Source organism: Myotis myotis, unplaced genomic scaffold, assembly GCF_014108235.1.
Source record: "Myotis myotis isolate mMyoMyo1 unplaced genomic scaffold, mMyoMyo1.p scaffold_m19_p_8, whole genome shotgun sequence".
In the NCBI taxonomy this organism is placed as follows: domain Eukaryota; kingdom Metazoa; phylum Chordata; class Mammalia; order Chiroptera; family Vespertilionidae; genus Myotis; species Myotis myotis.
Genome location: NW_023416390.1, coordinates 65227987 through 65253381, shown reverse-complemented (window position 1 = coordinate 65253381; position 25395 = coordinate 65227987). Strand labels below are relative to the sequence as shown.

Here is a 25395-nt window from a genome sequence, read left to right as displayed (position 1 = left end):
GCTCCTGAGAGGCAATTGGAGCCGGTAGCTGCCTCTTGCACCCGCTGTTGGCACTGGCCCTGCTCGAATCCATTGCTGGCGCCTGGCACTGGTACTGATTGCTAGGCGCTGTCAGCTGGTGAGAACAGAAGCTGTTGGCCCCCGATTGTCCCTGAGGGCTTCTCCACCTCCCCCTGCTCCTGAGGGGCGATCGGGGCAGCAGCTGACACTCACACCTGCTGACAGTACCAGCCCTGTTTGCACCTGCTGTTGGCGCCAGCCCCAATAGCTCCATGTGCTGTTAGTGGGTGCGAGCAGAGCCGGCGCCATCAGCACGTGGGAGCAGCAGCAGCGGGAGTAGGACTGTAGGCAGACAAGGGACCGGGAGTCATGGCAGAAGGGGCCGGGCGGGGGCACAGAGGATGGGCTGAGACCCATCCCTGTGCCCACTGCAGCCTCAAGGCCCACAGTTCCTTTCAAGGTGCACAAACTCGTGCACTGGGCCCCTCGTACATAATATGTAACTCATTTACATAAAGGTAAATACAGGCAAAACTGACCTATATTATTTAAGGAATGCTGGCATAGCTAGTTAAAAAAATAGTTGAAATAAAAGTAAGACATAATTCCCATAAAATCCAAATAGTGTTAACTCTGAGAGAAGTGAGGAGGGACGAATGATCAGGAATAGATGGGGGATAGGAATATGTCTCCAGGGCCAACAATGTTCTAGTTTTTGACTTTGGTAATGATTACAGAGTGTTCACTGCATTCATTAGACTGCATATCTATAATTTGTTCATTTTTTGTATATTTTACCACACAAAAAGACGTTAAAATTGTTACCTAAGGCACTCTAATTGCTTTGCAAGGTATTTTTCCGTTAAAAAGTGATAAACGTCTGGTTTTATTATATAAAAAATTTTAAGGTACAAGACTCTAGTTTTTATTTCATTTGACAAGATTACAGAACACAGAACGTAGCAAGCACTAGGATATGATGCATAAATAGGGTCTACTGCTAAAACAAAATGAAGAGAAAAGGTAGTACCTTTAATTGATAGTTTACCCCAAAGGACCCATTACAGATTAGGTAACACCAACACAAATAAATACAGTGGGGCCTTGACTTACGAGTGTTCCGACTAATGAGTTTTTCGAGACAGGAGCCATCTCTCGGCTGATTTTTTACTTTGAGTTGCGAGCTAAAATTCGGGTTACGAGCCAGCTTCAGATACCCCACCGCTAGTTGGCACAGCCAACGTCACAGTGAACGCCACAACATCAGCCCAGCATCACGTGTCTCACTCGTTCACTTTTTGATTTGACATATGAGTAATTTGAGTTACGAGCTCCGTCACTGAACGAATTAAACTCGTAAATCAAGGCCCCACTGTATGAGAAACTTTAGATTCTTGGTCTTAATAGAAACCATAGATGGGTGATAATCTTTCAAAGTACCTTTACAAAACACGCCAACTGAAAGACTGAAATGATTTAAGTTGTATAAAGAGAGTATGAAAAAGAAACAGTGCTGTTTTATTTTAAAAAGCTTTACTAAGCCCTAAGTGGTTTGGCTCGGTGGATAGAGCATCGGCCTATGGACTGAAAGGTCCCAGGTTCGATTCCGGTCAAGGGCATGTACCTGGGTTGCGGGCACATCCCCAGTAGGAGGTGTTGCAGGAGGCAGCTGATAGATGTTTCTCTCTCATGGATGTTTCTAACTCTCTATCCCTCTCCCTTCCTCTCTGTAAAAAATCAATAAAATATATATTTTTTAAAAAGCTTTACTAATGTAAATTCATGAATTCTTTCTTAAATATTTTGGAATTAATTCTGATCTTATGAGGGAAACATTATTTCCAGCAAAAATAGATAGCATTTAATTGAGAAACCAAAGGCTCTAAATCCGAGGCTAGTAACAAAACAACCACCACAAAAACCCTTAAGACACCCATTGAAAAATCTCTCATCTACACCGCAGAAGGTGAAAACTGAGATATGTCCCTTCTCTATCAACAGCAACACCCAATATCAAGGACTACACCATCCACCACCCCTTCCTGAGAACAGGCACAGGCGTTGTTGCAGGAGCAACGCAAGACGCGGAGAGAAATTCCACCACGGCTTCCCAGCCTGCTAGTCCTCCAAGCCCCTCCAGGATTCCAGGGCGGGTGGCGAAGTCAGGGCAGCTTCGCTTCCGGCCCTAGAAGTTGCGGTCATTCACACGGGGAGCTTCCGTCCCTGCACAGGTTCCCTGCTCCAATCTGAAGCAGCGGCCACCAGTCATCTGCAGAGGCTCCGAGTCCGTTGCCCTCTTTACACCACCGAGTGCTGTCGCCACCCCGCCACCGAGCCGGCCTCACTAGGACTCCCCGCCCCACCCGGGATCCGTTGGCGGGAAGGCAGGGAGGCCAGGGGACCAGGAGCCCGCCTGCTTTCTGGCCTGCCCGGCCTACACAAGCCAGCCCCCCGCCCGCATTCTCAGTCTCCAGAGCCTTGCGCCCTCCCCCCCGCCCCCCCGCCCTTTAGATCGCCTTTCACCGTTGGCGCCCCTACTAGGGGCCAGCCTCCCCCACGTTACCTCTCACAGAAAAGTCTGCCCTTACTAGGGCAGAGCGAGATGTAGCCACAGCGGGAACCGTTCCACAGGCTCGCCTCGCAGCTGGATCGGACCAGCTTCACCAGGTGCTGCTAAGGAGACACCGCTACTCCCGGCATGCCGCGCGCACGCGCCTCTCCCACCCCGCCCACCTCCCGCCCCAACACGTGACCTCCTTTGGCCTCCGTCACGCCCACTTCCGTTCCTCCACTTTCCCTAGGAGGGAGGAGGGGGCGGAGGGTGTTACTGAGTAGCGACTTCCTCCTACTCCTCGCCCCCGCCCCTCTACCCCCTGCTACAATGTCTTCCGGGTCGCCAGAGCCTCATAGCCTTCTGGGAAACCGTCTCATTTCCTCCCCTCCCCCTCCTCCTGCCTTCAACCAACCAGCCTCCCATCAGTGAGGGACATGCGCAGTGAGTGCCTCCCGTCTCTTCTACCCGATCCCCCCCCTCCCCCCCAAAGCAGAGAGACCCCAGCAGCAGCAGCAGCTGATGATGAAGAGAGAGGCAGTGGCAGAGGGGGGGCACCTTTTATTTCTATTTTTAAAGGGACAGGACACTAATTTTACCCCACTTCAACCTTGAATTGAGGGGGGGTAGGGGGAAGGCGGCTGAGTTCCTTCCCCCACCCTCCAGCCCTGAGACCTGAGAGGGGGATTGAGCCAGAGAGAGAAGGAGAAGGAGTTTCTTCTTCTTCGAAAACCCCCATCTACGACTCCTACCCCTTCACCCCTCCAGTAGCCTCCCTCCCGAGCCCCCTCCACCCTCCTCTTTGGCCGCGAGAGAGGAGAGAAAGAGACCAAAAGCCTCTTAGCAACACAGACCCTGCTCTGCTGCTGTTGCTGCTGCTGCTGCTGCTGCTACTGCTGCTGCTGCTTGGCCCTGGCTGGAGACATCTCACTGCACCCAGGAGCAGCCACTTCCCCAGCTCGCCGCCGCCGCCGCCTCCTCCACTCCCCCCTTTATTACCCTTTGTGTCATCCTCCACAGCTCCCGGGAAGGCACTCAAAAGTGGGGGGCAGGAAAGGTAAGTGTGTCTGTGGGGGCTTTATTGCCTTCCTCTGGCTCCGACTTTAACTCCGGGGCAACAGTAGCACCAAACCGTGTACGCAGTGTAGCTCCGGGGTGAGGAGGGGGTGGTGCTGGGGGGGGGGGGCGGTGTAGGAGGGGTCGGAGTGGGGAGGGGTGTGCGAGGAGGGTGCCCATCCTGTCAGAGGAGGAAGGGCACTTTTGTGAATATTTGCTGTTGTCAAAAGTGGTTTCTCTCCTCCAGCTCACATCCGATTGTGTGTTGCCCCAGTGGGGGAGAATACAAAAACAACCCCCTCCTTCTCCCGGGGAGCCGCCAGGGAAAGGGACAGAAAGAGGCACACTTTCTGGGTGTCACTTTGCAGAATTCGTGTGGAGGGCTGTGCTCCTGCTTCCCCGGGAGAAGCCCCGCTGCGTTTGTTTCCGAGTGGGAAAATGTCGGGGTCTGGATTGTGTTGGAACTGCTGGTCCATGAGTGGACTGGAGTGTTTTCCCCTGCGTGGTTCTGTATGTGATTTGGGTATGGACTTCAGTGTTGGAACAGACTTGTTTGGTTTTTGCTTTCTGGGTTACATTTTTTTCGTTTTGCCCGACATGCCGAGGAAATTTCAGATTTTTAGTTGACAGAGGCCTTTGGTTAGGTTTTGACTTGTATTATTGCTTTTTGGGGGTGGCCAAATGTTTGTTTCATGTATCAACATATAAAGTTCAAAGCTTAAAATGCTTGAAGTTTAAATACCACTGGTCTGGTCTTTCCCCACATAAGATGAGAATGTAAGCTATTTCATAATTAATCTGGGTATTTTTTTCCGTCGTTGTAACTTGTATGAACAAGTAATCCCCATTGAAAACTTTATGTTGTTCTGGCTTCATGGAAGGCCAAGCCTCTCCATCAATAGTTTGCTGGATTGGTACCACTTTCAGTTTTAACTGAATTATTTATTTACTGTTGTAAATTGAGACGAGTTTTTCCCCTCTTGGGGTACTGAACCAAAATGCTCACTATATCTGAAGGGAGGCAGATTTCTAAAATATGTATTCATGACTCAAAAGAAATCATGAAGTTGTAGTTAGTATATTCATTGTAGTTAGATATAAATCGAAAGATGAAACTAGATTTAGGCTTACAGAGTAACAATCTTGATAGAAATCACTATTCTTACATGGTTTTTAGACGGTATGTTCTTATGAATGGCTTTCAAAATCAGTGCTGCATTTTATTTCACAAATGCTAGAAAGTATGTTTATGATGTAGGCCTTTTATTAGGTCTTACATTGGAGAATGGTATTTTGTTTCATACATACATTTCTTTATGCTTTCCTTGAAGATGGATGCAACACATATTCTCTCTCTCTCTCTCTCTCTCTCTCTCTCTCTCTCTCTCTCTCTCTCTCTCTCTCTTCCTGTCTCTCTCTCTCTCACACCCTTTTTTGTTACTGTATTGGTATCTCTGATCCCATAATTTATGTCAGCAAAAAATATTTTTCTGTAAAGCAGCAATTTTGTGATCAGACTGGCAATATGAAAATAGCAATTTGATCAATTAGAAAGGATTGAAGAAAAAAATCTACAAGGATGTTTGACATAAATATTTTAAAGACATGATAATACTTTTAATTTTTTATTATCTTGATGTTAAAGCCAAAACATAATGCTGTTATGTTTTAGTGACAGAAAAGCATTGCATATGTAGAAATTGGTTCTGTAAAATTTTATCAACTGTGTGCAAAGCAGGCATTTACACACAGGAAAAAAAAAAAGCTGTGCAGCAGTAAACAATATGGTCTTATTTCTCTCCTTTTTGTTATAAATTTGAACAGTTTCTTACCTTTCTCTGAGGTGTAAATCGTGCTCTTAAGCAGAAATCTATGCCAAGTTCAAGTTTTTCTTTCAACATCAATACTATTCCATATCCACCTCAGTTTTCTTGTTCTCCCTTTAATACCTTAGTGCCTTAACATAAGAGATAGAAAGTAGAACTTAGTGAATAAATCAATTTTAAGTAAAGCAAATTATGTGGATAATTAGGGTGGTAGTTGCCCAGCTGAGTGAAAAATGTACAGTCTTCAGCATAATACCTTTACTTGTTTTGTTTCTGCTTTCCTTTGAAAACATTCCTTATTCTACCACCCCCCAGGGTTCCCCTATGTGTTTTGAAGATTCCAGACTTCCGCTGGGTTGGATAATTATTTACAATTAGAAAACCTTTTATTTTTTTATTATGGCTTATTTTTTTAAGTATTAAGATATAATTTAGGATTGTAATTTTCAGCAAGGTGATATTTTGGAGGTCAGTTTATCCAGCTCTTCATTTTCCATATTGCTGAAGTTCAAGAGCTTGAGGAACTTGCTCAGGGTTCCAAGACCTTTTAGTGGGCGGAGCATGGACCAGAGAACCCAGGTCTCTTGACATTCACATTGACGTGCTACTTCATTTTCTAGTAGTTCAGTGGGTTAGAGTGTCATCCCAATACTGCAAGATTGTGGGTTGGATCCCTGGTGAGGGCACATACGATAGTCAACCAAAGAGTGCATAAATAAGTGGAACAACAAAATCGATATGTGTGTTTTTTCTCTATCTTTCTAAACTCCCTTCCTCTCTCTCAAAATCAACAAATAAAATTTAAATAAAGAAATTAGACTATAATCACAATTCTGTGTATAGCACTTAAGGGTTTTATATGGAGGCATATTCTTCTAAGAATATTAAGGTAAATAGCTTTAAAGTCATAAAGTCATAATTTTGTCCATTTATAATTTGTTGATTTTTTTTAAAATAGGTGGATTATTACTATTTTGGGAATTATTTTCAGCTTCCCCCAGTGCTTATTTTCCCCCTGCACTTCCAATTAATCAGTAAATATCATTCTTACTCTTAAAGACCCATATATATAAGAAGAATGCATATTGTATTATAAATATTTGTTTGTGAGTCTTGGTGTATGAATTACTTAGAACTACAGATTTTTGACTTGTTAGCATTTATATCCCTGATAGCACAGTGTCTGGTGCACCGTAGGCCTTACTGGTTGTTTGTCATAATTGGTATTAGCGTTAGGCATATTTGAATCTCTTTATTCCATATGTGGGATTCCTTTCCTTTCTCCTTTCTCCTTTCCTCCTTGCTACAATTTCTTCAGCACCATGATTTTTTTTTTTTTTTGTAATCTTTACTGTGACTCACTTTATTCCAATGGCCAAGTTAAATCCTATTAACAATATAGTACTCATAATAAGTAAAAACATATCCCCCTAATTCTTTTACACGACACAATTTGACAAAAGTAATTTATTTTAAATAAAGGATGATAAAAAATTCCAATGAAAAACATACTAGCAAATGTTGAGGATACACTTAAATTTCATTTCACTGAGTGACTGGTATAGTAGGTTGTCAGAGTGATTAGGTGACTTTTACCAGCTCTTTAAAAACAACTGTTACTTAGGTGACATGTTTCCCTGACTTTGTTTTTTTGGTCCTTACCCAGACAATTATCAGCTTTCCAGTTTTCTATGGATATGAAGATTTACTGCTAGTCATCAGTGGGACCCAATGAAGTCAGCCAGAAAACCTATATCCAACCTATGTACCTTTGCAAACTTGTCTGGATTTTGAATGTATGTGCAAAACACATTGTACTTAGCTATTATTCATTAAACATCACTTGAGTGTCTACTGTCTGTCAGGCATTGTTCTAGGCATCTGAGAAATAAGGATGGTCCCTACAGCTAATGTGAAGAGATATCATAATTGTATTCTAGAAGTGTATTGGTCATATCTTTATTTTGATGTTTCTACCTAAGTAAATTTTATATTAACTTAAATGGATACTGTTAGGTGGAAAAATGCATGTTTAAGAAAGATATTGCTGTATTTTATTAAAATAGAAAAATATAAAGTAAACTTTTCCACTTAATACTATATTCTGGGGATCTCTATTCTGTATATAATTCACTAATTTTAGATAATGAAAATAGTTTATGTGGTTACCATTGCTAGTATTTTATTGTTATATGCTTTAATTTGAAGATGACCAGCACTGTTCCTTGAAATATCTCTTAGTAAATTATTAACAAAAGATAAAACCAAACTTTCTCAACTTAAACATTTTTTCTCAAAAGTAACTTTTTCCTTTTTATATCTCATATTAACAGGTTTTCTTTATCTTTCATGGTTACTTGGAAGACATTGTACGTTATCATTTTGAGCACTTAGTTATTTTCTATCATAGTTTAAGCTGACAGTATGACTTAATTATCATGGAGTAATTGTAGTATACACTATTGAGGAGTTTTGAAATTTTTAATGGGTACTAGATATGTTCCTCCAAGGTCCTCATAAGACACTTCCCAGTTCTTGTTCTAAATTAGTTGCAATTTTTAATCTTGGTTTTGTGATATTGTTTCTGTAACTTTAATAAAATGAGTTGGAAGTTTCTTAGCTTATTGGATGTTTCAAAAACAAAGAATACTGCCTTGGTTCCTGTCATGGCTTTCACGTGTAATTTTAAAGTATATTAGAGAGAAAAAGATTTCATGAATTTCCTTTGCCCTCTTAAGTATAACTTTTAGAATAATACTGATTCACAATTTAAAAGAAGTAGGAATCCCCTGCTGATACAGTATCTTGTGAAGGTAAATAGACTCTGAGAATCAATTCTGATCTCTCTCACATTCATTCTTAATTTTCTATTTTAGTAATAATCATAGTTACCATTTGTTATATAGGTCTAGTACTGTGATAAATTTACCAATCCCAGTCCTGGTGAACTTTGTAGCATTGTCCCCATGTTACAAACAGGAAACCTACTCCTGACAAAACGGCATTGAGCATTTTATTAAATAGCAGCAAAATAGTAACAGCATATTCATGACACTTTCTAATCCAAAACAAAGTCACAATAAAGACTTTTTATCAGTCACTAAGTATTCTGGGAAACATTAGTAAAATCATGGCCCCAGTAGCTAGCTTATTGACTGAGTGATGGAAAATTTCTAAAAGTTTTCAAGGACAGAAAGACAGACAAAAAAACTCAATCCTTTATAAGGAGCATAGATGCAGACCATTGTGCAGCTTGAAATAAAATATGCATAAAGTCATTCTTCTCTTTGTAAGGCAAAAATGATACTTAGGCCTCCTACATATTATTCAACTTCCTTTATCTTGCATGGAATTACATTTAGCACTTTCCTATGCTAAATTATTTGGAGGACCCAACAATTTGTGACACAAAGAATATTTACAGGAAAATTTTTTTATATACCTTTGTTGATAGTGGGAAACCTAAACAAAGGAGAGTTTATATTGCCTAGTGCTTTGGTGTATATACATGTTCCTTCTGGACCCTCTATCTTGCAATATTTTCATAATTAATAAAGTTAATAGGATTAAGTTTAGTGTCTTCTTGCCTACTGCTTCAAGTCTGAAATATTTTTAGTATTAGAATGGACAATTTGTTGGATTCTTAAAATGTCATTATTATGATATACTTCTTTAAAGCAGCACTTCATTAAAATACTTTTTGACCCAGTTGACCAGAGTTGATTTTTTACATCTTGCTTTTAGGAAAAAAGAGTAATTTTTTAAAAATTCTGTTTTATTAATCAAGTAACTTTCATGTCCATCCTAAATAAATATACATTTATCTTACATACTTAACATTGACTCTGTTATCCTATAAGTGTGATGCCAATGCATTAGGAACCATGGGGTTTGGAAATATTTTTAAATGCTAAAGAACTATTCTATGTCATCTATACTTCAGAAAAGAAAGTTTATAACAAATGGTTTCTTGCTTTTAAGAACAATCTGAGTAATTGATGTGATAGAATAAGTTTATGGTCCCAAATAATTTCTTTAGATAATATAAAGGTAATTTCAGTTAAAAGTAAAGATTCTAATTCATCAGCATTTCTGTTTGAAGTATTCTATGTTATGTAAGGTTTCAGAAATTAGAAAGACTCATTATAACTCTTCAGAGAAACAAGATGAGAACCAGGCTTAACATATATTAAGGTATATCTTCTAATATAGCTGGACATAATGGAAAAGAAAACCACTAATGATACCCATACCTGTTGAAAAGCATATACTTCATTCAGAGTTGGATGTGACTAATTCTGATTTGAGTCCTTATTTTAGCTGATCTATATAACCTTTTCTTAGAGAACTTGTAATTAAATTCTATATCATTGAGTAATTTGTTAGGATGTATTGTTTTAAAGGTCAAAAATGAGTTACATAAATTAGTTGCCAGCCTTGTAAGGTCGAAAAATCTTTGGACATGCATGTTTCACTGAGTTCTTTGCCAACCAACCAAGATTCTATCATTGAGAGGAAAAATTTCTGTGCGTTGCTAAGGTTATAACTTACATTCTTGTGCTGCCTTTTCTTTTCTTAATTTAATGACTATATATCAGAAGTTAGAAGCAGACCTAAGTTGTTTCTTAAGATTGACCAAGTGCTAAATTATATCTAGATTTAATCTTGTGTTCAAAGCTATTGTTTTCTATATACAACTTAAATCCAGAAGCTGACTTAATCTGTTGAGTGTTAATTAACTTAATACATATATTCTTAATGTTACTAGTACCTAAAAATAATAACCTAGGCTTTATATACATACACTTGCTGATGCTGGGGGAAGGAATTATTCTGATTCAACAAAAGAAAAGTATTGATTTTTAAATAGCTTCCTTGGGATATAATGATCTAAAAAGCAGCTGCTATGTAAGAGAAAAAAGGGTTTAGTTGGAAAATTAAATATAAAGTTTTTCATTAATGCATATGAAGCAATATCAAAATATTTAAAAGTCAAATACAAGTTCCAGTAATGACAGAAATTTAGAGCCTGTTTTCTGTTGTTCTTTTTTTTACCATTATTCCAAAATCACTTTCCTTAGACATTTGTCACACAGGAGTTTATGCTGAAGGATTTCTTGGCCATTTTAGAGACTGTAATCTAGTTAAAAGGTTTGTTTATGCTTCCCATCTCTGTTCTGCTGATGGTATTAGAATGCTGGCCAGAGCCAGACATCTAACTGTTTATAACATTGAAACTTCAATTAAAGCTACAGTGTTCAGTTCACTAGATATCAGAAGACTCATACTAGCTACAATATCACCAGTAATGCTGGCTTTCCATATCATGTCACTCTTTATGAATACTTTTTTTTTTTTTCCATTTAGGAGGTATTGACATTTAATTCTTTCATGGAAGTTTAAAAATGAAACTTATCTTCTATTAGAAATAGTACAGTATTTCCTAACTTCTTTGGATAATAAAACCTAACAGCTTATATTATTGCATATCTTATTTAAATGGTCCCAGTTTAGTATTTTCAGGATTAGTAAATTCTATAGTAGATGTTAGTTTGCTATCCACCTGATTTGACTTCTGTTTCTAGTTTGAAGAACATATCAGAATGTTGCCCGTTAGAAAACAAAAGTGATAGTCACATTACTCCAGTGTTCTTATATATAGAGAGACTCACATAATATAGATTTTTAACTTAATCTTGCTTTTCTAACTGTTGCTCCTGTTGTCTGTGGTTTCTGTATTCTAATATGTGAGTAAACCATTTTAAAAGTTTATTTTTCTTTTTACAGATGTTAAGAATTCTTTAAAAATATTTCTTCCTCGGCTTCTCTTGATTTTCCTCATCAGCTTCTCTTGCACAATTTACCTCAATGACTCAGAAAATGAATAGTGCGCATATTTTTAAAATTTTTCTAATTAGTAGAGAAATTTGCTCTATTATATTGCTTTTCCTTTTATAAAAAATAAGTTTAGTTTTTACTAATTTTAGACCTTGATTTACTAAATATATATATGCATTCTTTATGTATACTAGTATACATATATTTTTATTAGAATATGAGTTCATAGGGGGTTTAAACATTTTAAGAGATTTGAACAATCATTGTAAATTGAATGAATACTTGCTAAAATGCTTTTCATTTTAATTAAGAAGAAACATTACAATGGGAAAATTTATATTATTCATTTTCTTAGTCACTGAAAGAAGTGCTCTGTTTACTTTGGAATATTATAAAGATAGAAAATTAAGACATACTACCTATAGTATCTGAAGATGGGAATTGACCATCATCATGCAAAATTTAGATTTGCAGGCTAAAAACATAGAAAGATTTCTAAGACAAGCTAACTTGAAAACAAGACAAAATAATATGCAGAGTATGATCCCATTTATATATATAAAAAAACACATACAGATAACATACAAATGTTAAGAATTCTTTTAAAAATTTCTTAAATATGTATTTAAATATATAAATTTGCGTATATAATATAAACTTTATGTAACATGCACATATATTTATGAAATAGAAATTGTATGAAATACAATAAGAAAAGGTCTGGACAATATGTACCAAATTATATCATTTTTTATAGAAAATATCTATGTGGAATGCTAGAAAGTTGAATACTTTGTGTTTTGTGTACTTTAGCATTACTTGGATTTATTTTTATTTTTAACAGTAAGATTATATTTATGTAGTAATTTTATAATGGAAAAATATACTTATGTAATAAATGAGAACTAGATTAACCTAAGAAAATTGTATCCCTCACCCCTAATCATCACATGAATATATCCCTTGAATACCTTGAAGAGAATTGAATATTGGCTAACAATCATCATAGCTGGATACAGACTAAACACTGTTAGATTGATCGAATCTTCTTAACCAACAAGTTGAAAAGCCTAGTCAATTGAGGGGGGAACAATGAATATAATCTATCCTGATTTTTAAATATTTTGCTTTATTGCAAAATACATTTCTCACTATCCTGGGAAAGTGCAGCATGTCAGTCATAAAGTGGTAGACAGTAAGTCAGTTTCAGTCTGATATAAGATATAATATATAGGCCTAAGATCGAATTTTATTATTTTAATCAGGATCTAAATTATCATATGCTCATTCATAATACAGATGACATAGTTAACTTAAAATTTTTATAATGTTTTCTATATCCAGGAACTGGTTTGAATAGATGATAAAAACAAAGATAAAACAGAAGGTTTTAATATTTTCTTTAAAAAAAAAAAAGACTAGATCATGATTTGAAAAGCACTGTAAAATGACATCAAACTGTGTATGTAAATATACAGAGTAAAGAAGCTATTAGAATTCTGTAAAGTTAATCACACCACCTTCCTGGGAGGACACAAGTTAATCATAGTTTGGGTTGAGAGTTTCTAGGTTGGCATGGATAAGAGTAACTCAAGTAAAGACAAAGCTTCCAATGGGATGAGGGGATGAGGAAAAGATGTTTACTAGTTTGACAGCTAGGATTAAAATTCAGCATAACCCGGTAAAACAGGAAAGTGGTTAGAAATTATATGCCTAGCCTTTATATTTTTTAAAACTTTATTTTCCAGAATGTGGGTCAGAAAAGAAATAGGAAAAAAACAAAACACTTGCATAAAAAATAAGGAAGTGAATACTTTTTTGCAATTATGACTGGAAAAGTCTGTTGGAGTCTAAAGAAGTTATTCTGAATGTGAGTTGGAAATTAAACATTGTAGTTAAAACAGGAAAATTTTATCTATGGATACTGAGGTTTTCTTTTCATAATTGAAATTCATATTCAGGTCAGTTCCGAGGATCAGTAGTAAATAGTACATAATTAAAAACTATAAACTTTATATATAAATAAATTTAAATATAGAATAGCTTATGTTTTCTCCCTTTAATTTACATTTTAAATATATCTAATTTATTTACAGCTGACCCTGTCATGTAAATTATCATTCCATCTATCCTACTATCAAGAATTGAACAGTTTTCCCTGAAAAGTAGCAAGATTAAAGAGTTCTATGAAATGGCTCTGTACATATTTTGTTTTTACCCAAAAAGTCATAGTGATTTAAAAGTACACAACTATGTAAGGGTCATTAACTTAGTGTTTGTTCCCTATCTCTTTCTCTCTCTCTATCTCTAACTAGTGGTTTGCCAGTGTCTTTTTTTCAACAAATATATGTTGATGTCTATTATGTGCTCACTGAAATAGTGAGTAAACTAGACATGGGTCTTGTTGATCTTCTGAACTTACATCCTAAAGATAGAGAAGGGTATTAATCAAATAATCATATAAGTAAGTGCAAAATTGAAACATTTCAATTGCTGTAGAGAGGTCCATGGTATTTAAAATGAGGGCTTTTAGAAGGATAATTTGACCAATTGCTGGGATTAGGGGCAGCTTTTTTTTTTTTTAGGGAGTGTTTGGTTAGCTGGAATATCTTGATGAATTAGAGATAACTTGATGAAGAGGGAGAAAATAGTATTCTGGAAGAAAAAAACAGTGTTCAAAAAGGTCCTGAGTAGTGAGAGAGCATAGAACCGAACACCAAATAAGGTCGAAGTGACAGGCATTAAGAACTATAGATACTTGGTAAAAGGTGATAGGAAGTTATGTAGGTGCCAGACTGTAGGATGTTTGTAGGCTGAGGTGGTCTTTTTCTTTTTTTCTTTTTTTTTTTTTTTTTTTGCCCCCTTAGATTCTTTATGCTCAACACAGAAGCTTTCTACTACTTATAAAAGTTATACGAGTTCATTCTTATTTCAGTTTAAAATTCATAAAGCTTTTTTTCCATAGTATCATTGTTAGAGTGGTCAGGTCTCATAAAACCCCTTTAACACCAATAACAATGGAAAATAGTGAATATAACATTGTCCCCTAAACTTAGCCAGGTAGAGGTTAGAAAAGGGGTGAAAATTGATGCTGCATGTATTCAGGAGAATATCCTGGGTGTGACTGACTAGTGAATAATGAAAAAAAAGAAAAAGCCCACAAGTATACTAGGCTAGTGCAGTTGATCGTACCAAATGATTGTAAAGGGACATACCACGTTGGACAACTTGAGAAGACCCTCAGCTGCCACCTGGTTATGAAACTGTGATATCTGGAACAAACCAAGGCAGGGAAAGTGGAAGACATCACACAAATTGTATGTTCTAAATCTAGAGCATATTTGTTTCAATGTTATTAAAATATAAACATACTCTTAAGAAAAGTAGAATTGCTAAATGATGTCAATACAATGCCAACTTTGGCTATTTTTAAAGTAATTCATACAGTCAGAAGTAATTATAAATTACTAGGTTACATTAACTATTTCAGACCTTGATGTTAATCTTGAAAATAATGATGTATCTCAAAAGACAAAGTTGAAGAAATTTAATTTTTAATTCTTATTATCCATTTAACATAACATTGTTAATAAAATATCTTTATTTCATGGTGATCTTTAAGTTTTAAACCTCTTTAAATACCAGTTTCTGTTTGTATTACATAATAAACAGTCTAATTAATAACTAGAGTTTTAAGAAATATGCCAAACATTAAGAACATTGTTAAAAATGTATTAAGACACTTGAATTTTATTAAGACCAAATATACAAAGATTTGTTAAATTGTAAGGAAGACATAAAATATATGCATTGGCTAGAGAGGGTGTATCACATTACTGTTGATTGAATTCTGTCAATATATCTAAATCACCTGATATTGAACTTAACTTTCTGACATATTTAGCTATAGCAGACCATGCTGTTAAAGCAAATTAATATCTAAAATTAAAAACTACAGAATTGAGTTTAGTGATTACCTTTTCACCTATTTGCTTTTTTGCTTGTTTATAGAACATTCTAAATGATACAATATCATTAGTATTGATTTATTTTTTATGCAGTATCTTGCAGATCACTGATGATTCATAGACCATAAGTGTTGGAGAAGCTTATAAGTGTTGGAAAAGACAGTTTACTAAATTTAATAACTCAAAGGGGTCACTGTACCTTGTGAACAGAAATGAAGATTCCCTTGGGAATTATTCAGGGATTGATGTGTTCCCTCGCCTTTGTAGCTTCTTACTTGTCTTTATATGAAAGTGTATTCCCATGATCGCTAGTTCTGTGCTCGGTTAACAGGTATGACCCCTTCTCCCTCACCCCCTATAAGGTTCCTTTATCAAATAAAGCTTAGAAAAAAATGATTATGATTAAAGAATACTAGAAAAGTTTTATTGCAACGCTAATCACTACATTTATTGTGTGCTTACTTTGTGCCACTCACTGTGCTAAGCATTTTTAAAACCTCTTAACCAGAAAAAACATTCTGAGAAACACACTTCAGGAAGTTGGTTTGTTGTTGTTGTTGTTGTTGTTGTTGTTGTTGTTGTTGTTTGTCGTATTACTTGACTGCTTATAAGCATGGAAAAGTGAGACAAATACAATTTTGTTGTTGTTGTTGTTATAACCCTATAGCTTTGGGAAAGAAAGGTTATGAACTGTATTCTTAAAATTAAATATTGAATTTTATAGTATCTTTGTATTCTCTTTTAACCACAGTGTTCACAGATGATCAGTGACAACCATTATACTCTTTTTATTAACTAGAGGCCTGGTGTACAAAAATTTGTGCGCTCGGGGGGGGTTCCTCAGCCTGGCCTATGCTCTCTTGCAGTCTGGGACCCCTCAGAGATGTCCACCTGCTGGCTTAGTCCCACTCCCTGGGTGATTGGGCCCAAGCTGGCAGTCAGACATCTCTCGAGGACTGTCCACTTGTCAGCGGGGAGCAGGCATAAGCTACAGTCGGACATCCTTAGCGCTGCTGAGGAGGCAGGAGAGGCTCCCACCACCACCACTGTACTGGCAGCTGTCAGCCTGGCTTGTGGCTGAGCAGAGTTCCCCCTGTGGGAGCATATTGACTCCTGCATTGAGCGTCTGCCCCCTGGTGGTCAGTGTGTGTCATAGTGACCAGTCATTCCCAGTCATTCTGCTGTTAGGATCAGTTTGCATATTACCCTTTTATTATATAGAAATAGAGGCCCGGTGCACAAAAATTTGTGCACTCAGAGGGAGGGAGGGTTCCTCAACCCGGCCTGTGCCCTCTCGCAGTCTGGGACCCCTCGGGAGATAACTACCTGCTGGCTTAGGCCTGCTCCTGGGTGGCAGAGGGCAGGCCCAATCCCTAGGTGCAGCCCCTGGTCGGGCTCAGAGCAGGGCTGATTGGGGAGTTGGGGCGCTGCCCCCTGTCATGCACAGAACAGGGCGGATTGGGAGGTTGCAATGCCACCCTCAGTCACGCTCAGGGTAGGGCTGATTGGGGGGTTGGGGCACCGCCCCCTGTCACACTCAAGGCAGGGTCGATGGGGAGTTTGCGGCGCCAACCCCTGTCACGCACAGAGCAGGCCGGTCAGGGGGTTGTGGAGCTCCCCCCTGTCACGCACAGAGCAGGGTCAATCAGGGGGTTGGGGAGTTCCCCGCTGTCACGCACAGAGCAGGGTCGATCAGGGGTTTGGGAGCTCCCCCCTGTCACGCACAGAGCAGGGCCCATCAGGGGGTTGAGGAGCTCCCCCGTCACTCACAGAGTAGGGCCAATTGGGGAGTTGGGGCCCCGCCCCCTGTCATACACAAAGCAGAGCGGATTAGGGGGTTGGGGCGCCACCACTGTCACACTCAGGGCAGGGCCGATGGGGAGGTTATGGCTCTACCCCGTCACAGAGCTGGGCCCGAGAAGTGGGGGGGGGGAGAGTTGGGGCGCCGCACCCTGTCACACACAGAGCCTCAGGGTGATCAGGGGGTTGGGGAGCTCCCCCTATCAGGCACAGAGCAGGGCCGATCAGGGGGTTGGGGCACCTTCCCCTGTCAGGAACAGAGCAGGGCTGATAGAGAGGTTATGGCCCCGCCCCCTGTCACACACAGAGCTGCAGGGCGATCAGGGGGTTTGGGCGCTGCCCCCTGTCATGCTGATCCCAGTCCCGGAGGCCTCGTGGCTCCGCTGATCCCGGTGCTGGGAGGCATATTACCCTTTTACTATATAGAATAGAGGCCTGGTGCATGGGTGGGGGCTGGCTGGTTTGTCCTGAAGGGTGTCCTGGATCAGGGTGGGGTCCCCACTGGGTCCCTGGCCAGCCTGGGTGAGGGGATAATGGCTGTTTGCAGCTGGTCACACACCCTTCAGGGTGGGGGTCCCCACTGGGGTGCCTGGCCAGTCTGGGCGATGGGCTGAGGGCTGTTTTCAGGCTGGGACTGAAGCTCCCAACTGCTCCTTTTTTTCTTTTTTTCTTTTTTATTCTGGGCCAGCTTTAGCTTTGAGGCTCCAGCTCTTAGGCCTCCACTCCTGAAAGCAGGTATCTGGTTTGTTTCGGTTCTATAATCGAAACTCTGTATCCACTCCAGCTCTGAGATCCCGGCTAGCTGAAAGCAGGTTTCTGGGGTTTTGTTTAGCTTCTATATTCGTTACAGTGTTTCTTAAACTGCTAGCTCAGAGGCCGGCGAGGCAGGCGGGGAACGTTGAAGTCCTCCGTCACTGAAACAAGCAAGCCTCATGTTAGTTTCAAGCTGCCTGGCTGCAGGCCTCCATCTTGGCTGGCAGTTAATTTGCATATCTCACTGATTAGCCAATGGGAAGGGTAGCGGTCGTACGCCAATTACCATATTTCTCTTTTATTAGATAGGATAGAGTCCTGGTGCATGGGTGGGGGCTGGCTGGTTTGCCCAGAAGGGTTTCCCGGATCAGGGTGGGGGTCCCCACTGGGGTGCCTGGCCAGTCTGGGTGAAGGGCTGAGGGCCGTTTTCAGACTGGCCAAGCCCCCCAGCAACAGAAGCTCCCAGCCTCTCCTTTTTTTCTTTTTCTTATTTTCTGGAATTTATTTACCTTCTATAATTGAAACTTTGTAGCCTTGAGAGGAGCGCAGAGCCGGCCAGGGCGGACGGGAGGGAAGCCTCCTTCTTGCTCCAGTTCTGTGGCCACGGCTGGCTGAAAGCAGGTATCGGGTTTATTTACCTTCTATAATTGAAACTTTGTTGCTTTACGTGGAGCTCAGAGCCCGACACGGCAAGCGGAAAGCTTGGCTTCCTCCATCATTGTGGCAACCAAGCCTCCTGCTTGCTCCAGCTCCGTGGTGGCTGGCCACCATCTTGGTTTGGTTAATTTGTATATAGTCACTGTGATCGGCTGGTGGGTGTGGCTTAAGGCGAAGGTATGGTCAGTTTGCATGTTTGTCTTTAATTCGTGTAGATAGGGAACAGTCTTTAGAGTTTTAGAGACATTTCTGGGTTAGAACAATGTTTGTAAAGTAGTGTAGTGATATATTTCTTGCAGAGTTGTGACTATTTAATATAGAGTGCATATGAAGTTCTAGCATGTTGTGGACATTCATTAAACTTTGTTTCCTTTCCTTTTCCTTCTCTGCTTTTATTAGGAATAACCACTTTTCAGGATCTTTGTGAAATTATATATGCACTAAATCTTTACTTTTTTTCAATTAAATTATCCCATTACCCCTAAAATTGTTTTAAAACTTTCCTGAAATTCTGTAGAATAGGACCAGATTTACTTTTTTTTTTTTTTTTGCTTTCCTGCACATTGCTAATAAAATGGGCACTTATAACTTTTGTGGAACTCATATATTAGAGAAATTTGAATAAATGGCCCTCCTTATTTGTGAATGTAAATATTCTACTTACAGCTTACAGTAGTGTGTTTGGTAATTCCTAGTAAGTGAAATAATAGGTAAATAGGTTTTCTTTCTTTTTATTAGTTTCCCCACATTAAACAGGGAATATTACAAAAGTTAAGAGCCTGGACTCCAGAGCCAGACTGTGTGAATTTATATTTTTAATATGGTTATCTTTTTACAATTAAATGTATTGCAGTGACAATGATTAATAAAAGTATACAGGTGTCGCCCTGACCGGTTTGGCTCAGTGGATAGAGCATCGGACTACGGACTGAAGGGTCCCAAGGTTCGATTCCAGTCAAGGGCATGTACCTTGGTTGCGGGCACATCCCCAGTGGGGGGTGTGCTGGAGGCGGCTGATTGACGTTTCTCTCTCATCGATGTTTCTAGCTCTCTTTCCTTCTCTCTTCCTCTCTGTAAAAATCAATAAAATATGTTAAAAAACAAAGTATATAGGTGTCAAGTATACAATTTTATGATACAGACTGTCTGGATTTAAATACCTGTTTTATCACTTACTAGCTGTATGACATTCTGTGCTTTAATTCCTCATTAGTGAAGTGGGTGTAATAATTGTACTCATCTCAGATTATTTTAATAAGATAAATATATTGCCTTTAAAAGTGCCTGGCATATACAAAATGTCATAAAAGTGTTAATTGTTAATAGTGATTATATGTATTATTTGCATATTAGTTTTCTTATGGAAAAAATAGTGTTTATTATATTTTGGTAAGTACCTAACTTGGTAATTTTTTATTTGGAAGAATAAAATTTAGTTTAATTTATAGTTTCTGTATGTAGCATTTTGTATTTGCCAAATTCTTTACATATTTTTTACTTCTTAATCATGCTCTTGAGAGGTAGTGGGAAAAACATTTCTATTGTTCCCCATAAAGAAACCAAGACATGAAGAATGCTCAGGACCCTTTAAAGCACGGCAGTAGAAAAGTCAGTGGAAAGACTAAAATTAGAGTTTGAAATATTGCATGTGCCAGTATGTTGAGCCAAGCTATTTTTGCTCCTTATTAAGTATTCAGACAACAAACTTATTAGTTGGCAAAATAAGTGCTAAAAGTATATTATTCTGTTCTTCAAAACTCTCATTGGCTGTCTCCTTTGGATGTGTCCTCTAGTTACGATTGATTCATTGAAAGATTGTATGAAAAAAATGTTGTTTTAAATAGGATTAGACTAATTAAAGTTTGGCCTAGCTATCCCTTAGGACATTTGAAGGTTGAGTATGTTTTTTTAGTTATCAACTGTTCCCTCCATGTTTGATGAACTAGATCAAAAACGCCTTCCCCATTTATTACTCTAGTACTGTATAATGTGGGTTCAGTATGATTATTTATAATATGGGTTCAGTGTGATTTTTTGAGCCACCTTAGTAGCTTAATTATCATTCTTTTTTTTTAAAAAAAAATGTTTATTGTTGAAAGTATTACATATGTCCCTTTTTCCCCCCCATTGACCTCTTCTAGCCCACCTCTACCCCCTGTCCCAGGCCTTCACCACCCTATTGTCTGTGTCCATGTGTTATACTTCTACACTAATAAAAGATAAACATGCAAATTGAACATACATTCCCTATGCCTTAAGCCACGCCCACCAGCCAATCAGAGGGACTATATGCAAATTAACCCAACCAAGATGGCAGCCGGCAGCCACGGAGCTGGAGCAAGCAGGAGGCTTGGTTCCCTCAAAGATGGAGGAAGCCAAGCTTCCCGCAGCCGGCTGTAGCCTCCGCAAAAGGCAACAAAGTTTCAATTATAGAAGGTAAATCCAGAATAAAAAACAAAAAGGAAAGAAAAAATGGAGAGGCTGGGAGCTTCTGTCGCCGGGAGGCTTGGCCAGCCAACGGCCCTCAGCCCCTCACCCAGGCTGGCCAGGCATCCCAGTGGGGACCCCCCCCACCCTAAAGGGAGTGTGGCCAGCCTGAAAACACCCATCAGCCCCTCACCCAGGCTGGCCAGGCACCCCAGTTGGGACCCCCACCCTGATCCGGGACACCCTTCAGGGCAAACCAGCCGGCCCCCACCCATGCACCAGGACTCTATTCTATATAATAAAAGGGTAATATGCAAATTGACCCTAACAGCAGAACAATTGGGAATGACTGGTCACTATGACACACACCGACCACCAGGAGGCAGACGCTCAATGCAGGAGCTGACCCCTGGTAGTCAATATGCTCCCACAGGGGGAACTCTGCTCAGCCACAAGCCAGGCTGCCAGCTGCCAGTATAGCGGTGGTGGTGGGATCCTCTCTTGCCTCCTCAGCAGTGCTAAGGATGTCCGACTGCAGCTTATGCCTGCTCCCCGCTGGCAAGTGGACATCCCCCGAAGGCTGCTAGGCTGACAGAGAGATGTCTGACTGCCAACTTGGGCCCGATCCCCCAGGGAGAGGGCCTAAGCCAGCAGGTGGACATCCTCCGAGGGGTCCCAGACTGCAAGAGGGCATAGACCGGCCTGAGGAACCCCCCCCCCCCCCCCGAGTGCACAAATTTTTGTGCACCGGGCTCTAGTCTATAACAATAAAAGTGTAATATGCAAATCAACTGAACGGCAGAACAGCAGAATGACCATCCGACGAATACGCTATGACACCCACTGGCGCCAGGCCAGCCAAGGTGGGTGAGATGCAATTGGTAGGGGGCTTGGCCATCGCCCCATGATCGCCCTGCAGCTGGGAGCCTATGCCACCGGCTGGTGGGGCGATTGATCAGTCAAGGGGCTCCACGATCACCCCAAACAGGGAGGCCCAGGCCACGGCCGGCAGAGCAATTGATCAATCAGGGGGTTCCATGATTGCTCCAAAGAGGGAGGCCCTGGCCACCGACCGGTGTGCTACGGTGGGTGGGTGGGGTCTCCCTCTCCGGGGGGGATCTATCGCGTAGCCCTGGTTGGGTGGGCAGGGCCTGCCTCTTTTGGGCAGTTGATGGCAGAGCCCCATGATTGATGGCCCCAAATAAGGAGGCTCAGGCTACCCGGTTGCGGTGCTCCGGCGGGTGGGCAGGGCCTCTCTCTGTGAGGGCGATCAATTGCGGAGCCCTGGCCAGGTGGGCAGGGCCTACCTCTTTTGTGCGAATGATGGTGGGGCTTCTGAACATGAGAAAGCACAGGCTGAGCTGAACACTCCCTCCCCCCTCCCCGAGTGCACAAATTTCGTGCACCAGGCCTCTAGAATTTTTATAAAGACATATTAGAGAAATTTACTGTTTGTTTCAGATATTTCATAGTGTCTATAATACATCAATTTAAGCATATGATGAACAATTTGGTTGGGCTTTGAAAATAAAAATGATGACAGACTTCCAGAGAACCATTTCTGTAAGAGAAAATTGGTTTTTTAAACATATTAGTAATAGCAGGAGAGTCTCTAATTTCAAATTTATAATTATTGTTCATTGTTGCTTAGGTAGAATTTTTATGTAAAATAGTTTTTATGAATTTTTGTTTTAAAAATAACAATACTTAAAATTTAGTATTCCAGTCTATAATTTGTAAAAATTTGTGGGTGTTTTCTCATAAATACCATTTTTTATTATAGAAAACTAAACAAAGATAATTCTGTATGTGTTAAAATAGCAAGATGTTGACTCAAAGACACAGTGCCTTTGATGTTTTCCACGTGAAATAATGTTTAAGTTTTGTAAATAAGTTTTATAAAATGTTTTTTCTCTCCTTTTTTGGTTTGTTTTGTTATTTTCATGTATTCTGCTAAATAGGGGCATTGACTTGGAACCTAATCGCCTAATAACACAGATTAAAATTCAGATTATTTTGTTAATCCTGATGTGATTAAACCACTTTAAAATTTTGCTAAAAATAATCAAGTTACATTTAAGTAGTCTTTTTTTTTTTTTAATTATAGCTTGTGAAAACAATTATTCTCTTTAAATGAGACTGTTGTGGACATTTTAGAATAATATTAAGGCTAACTTCAGCTGCTTAGTGACAGCAAATCCTGATTCAAGGGAGTACTAATATTTTCATAAGCAGTACTATTTCTCAAAGAGGAAGAAAACACATTTTGAATATGTATTCATATTATATATGCATTTTGGTAAAAGGACTCGAGATGCAGTCTCAGGTTTTTCATAGTGGAATAGAGAATTATAATAATTATTCATTCAGTTACTTATTCTATAAGTATTAACTACTTGCTATGAGTTTGATATTCAGCTGTAATTATGATGGGCAGGGACCATGGAGCTTAAAGAGTGATAGACATTACAAAGAATAAACAGTTCTTTCAGGTACTTAGAGAATGGAGATGTGAGTTGGAAGGTAGATATTTCTAGGTGAAAATAGTTAAAGGCATGTATTTTCAACCTCTCAGTTTTATTGATGAAGGATAGAGACCCAGAAATGGTAAATTGTTTATTCAAGGTCATATAGCAAGTGATATATTTAGAACCTAGGTCCCTGCCTCCTATTCTGCTTAGATTTGCCATTTGCTTAAAACAGGCAGCTGAAAGTTAAGAAAGTAAGGAAAGTTACCGGGAAAGTTGGACCAGCCACTTTGGACTTGAATATAGTTAATATAATATGATAAATTATATTTGGAAACTTATTTCTATTTGAATTTTTGTAAAATTATCTTGGTTCTCCTTTAACATTTACTAAATAGTCTTTCAGGGTTTTGCTAAATCCATATTCGTACAAAAAATTTAAGGTAGCTCTGTGCCCCTGGAAGTCATGTAATTTGGTGCCATGGTTTCTGAAGCTCTTATCTACTATAACTTCTCAGTGGTATTTTTTTTTCTCAGTAAAGAAAGTTGTTTCCTTTAACTGTCTTGAATTTACTAAGCTACTTGTTGCAGGAAAGAAAGTAAAACAGGATGGTAGAAGATTAAAGACACAGTTTTCCCTGGGATCATTTTGACCTAACATGGGTTTGACATCCTGTTGCTATAGACTAATCCTGGATGTATCTGATAAGAAAATACCATTATAAATTATAAATGGTATTCCAATCACATGGGGTTCTTACTAAACTCATAGATATATGGATCTGTAAGAAAGTTACATTATTTCTATTTCCATTATAATTTTTGTAGTTGATACTCTGTGTTATTGTTTGTATTCCTTTAGAGTGACAGTTTGAATTTTTATTTTTTAAGGCTATTAAATAGAAAAACTATATATGCATCCTAGTAACTTAGTTTTACTTAAGGACAGGAAAGCACATAAAGTAAATAAGCTGTTTGAAAATTGAGTCTGCAAAGTAGACATAGTAACAACAGGAAATATTCCACCTACAATGCATATGGCTAAGGAGAAAGATGGTGCAATAGAATATAGACAAAAATAATAGTTGGAAGTTAAAATGCCTATTCTGCTTTATAACCTTAGATCTCTCATCTCAGAAATAATGACACTGTATAATCTTCCTTTTGATATAACATATAGGATCATATTTTAATTTATAAGAAACTTTTTTTTAAGTATCTCCATACTTAATAATATAGTTAGGGTAATATGTTTTAAACTATTATTTTTTCTGGTATATATTTGTGGTTTTATGTCTTAGGAACACACACTATTTTCACTTTACTGTTGTGGCAATTTTTAAGAAATTTGTTACATGAAAAATTTAACATACAAGGCTGTAAAGTAAATGGTGAAAGGATTTACTGAGGAATTCCTTTAAACAGAAAGCCCTTCTGATGTACCTAAGTGCTTGTAAAATCACCTCCTACCCTGGGTTAAAAGAGACAAGAAAACTCAGTGCTGAAACTATGGCAGCCACTGCTGCTTAACTGGTAATCAGAAGTGAAGGTAAATAAAGCATTTCTGAAATGTTAATCATAAATTAGTGAAAAAATATTTCACACATGGAAACTCCATTTGCATCTAAATCTGAATATATTCATTTTATAGAGTTACTAGTGTATATTCTTTACTTTTCTTATCTTTGAAATTTGTTTTTTGAGTCTATATGAAAATAATATGTGGAGTAAGGAGTTTACATGTAAAAATGATATTATTATGTGAGTCTCCATTAAACACAAGAATACTAGCTTTCAGTTATGTTTCACAATACTTGATATTAGTTTGGGCACAGGCTATTACTCCTCCTTTAGTAAAAGGGAATCCAGTAATCTATAAAACCGGGCTGTTATCCTCTTTGAATAAGTTCATGTCCATTAAGTGTCAGCATACAGTACATGGACAAAGTTGAGTATCCAGCCCTATGAGCATCTAATTCTGACAAGTACTTAAATAAAACTAACAGTTAATTTGATGTATACTTAATGGTATTCATATTTGATAACATATA

The 25395-nt window shown here is 39.0% G+C and overlaps 2 protein-coding genes across 2 annotated transcripts in view; one reads left to right on the top strand and one right to left on the bottom strand.

Annotated features, from left to right (window-relative positions):
* Window positions 1-2710, bottom strand: part of ORC4 (origin recognition complex subunit 4) — a 62194-nt gene extending 59484 nt beyond the window's left edge. The window contains exon 1 of the mRNA XM_036319304.1: window positions 2564-2710. The gene's annotated coding sequence lies outside the window, so the exon portion shown is untranslated. The remainder of the gene's footprint in view (window positions 1-2563) is intronic.
* Window positions 2711-3003: 293 nt separating this feature from the next.
* The window catches only part of MBD5 (methyl-CpG binding domain protein 5), a 409514-nt gene continuing 387122 nt past the window's right edge, over window positions 3004-25395 (top strand). Inside the window, exons 1-2 of the mRNA XM_036319644.1 lie at window positions 3004-3608; window positions 7100-7229. The gene's annotated coding sequence lies outside the window, so the exon portion shown is untranslated. The remainder of the gene's footprint in view (window positions 3609-7099; window positions 7230-25395) is intronic.